The following is a 232-nucleotide window of genomic DNA, read 5'->3' as shown; positions in this document are numbered from 1 at the left end:
GTGATGGGACCGGGAGGGGGTCTTCCCTGGGGGGGCGCCGCTTCCCTCTCGGAAGGAAGCGCCCCGGGCACTGGAGGGTGCTGGAGGAAAATGATGCTTTCAGTGAGACAGGCGGGGGGGGGGGGGGGGGGGGGGGGGGAACGAGACAGGAGTGGCAACGGCAGAATGGTTCCATTTACTGCTTAGCTGCTGTGTATTTTACAGACGGAGCCAGTGGCTAATAGGAAAAGAG

This window comes from Dipodomys ordii, unplaced genomic scaffold (genome assembly GCF_000151885.1).
Source record: "Dipodomys ordii isolate 6190 unplaced genomic scaffold, Dord_2.0 Scaffold103, whole genome shotgun sequence".
Taxonomy (NCBI): domain Eukaryota; kingdom Metazoa; phylum Chordata; class Mammalia; order Rodentia; family Heteromyidae; genus Dipodomys; species Dipodomys ordii.
This window is presented reverse-complemented; position numbering follows the sequence as displayed.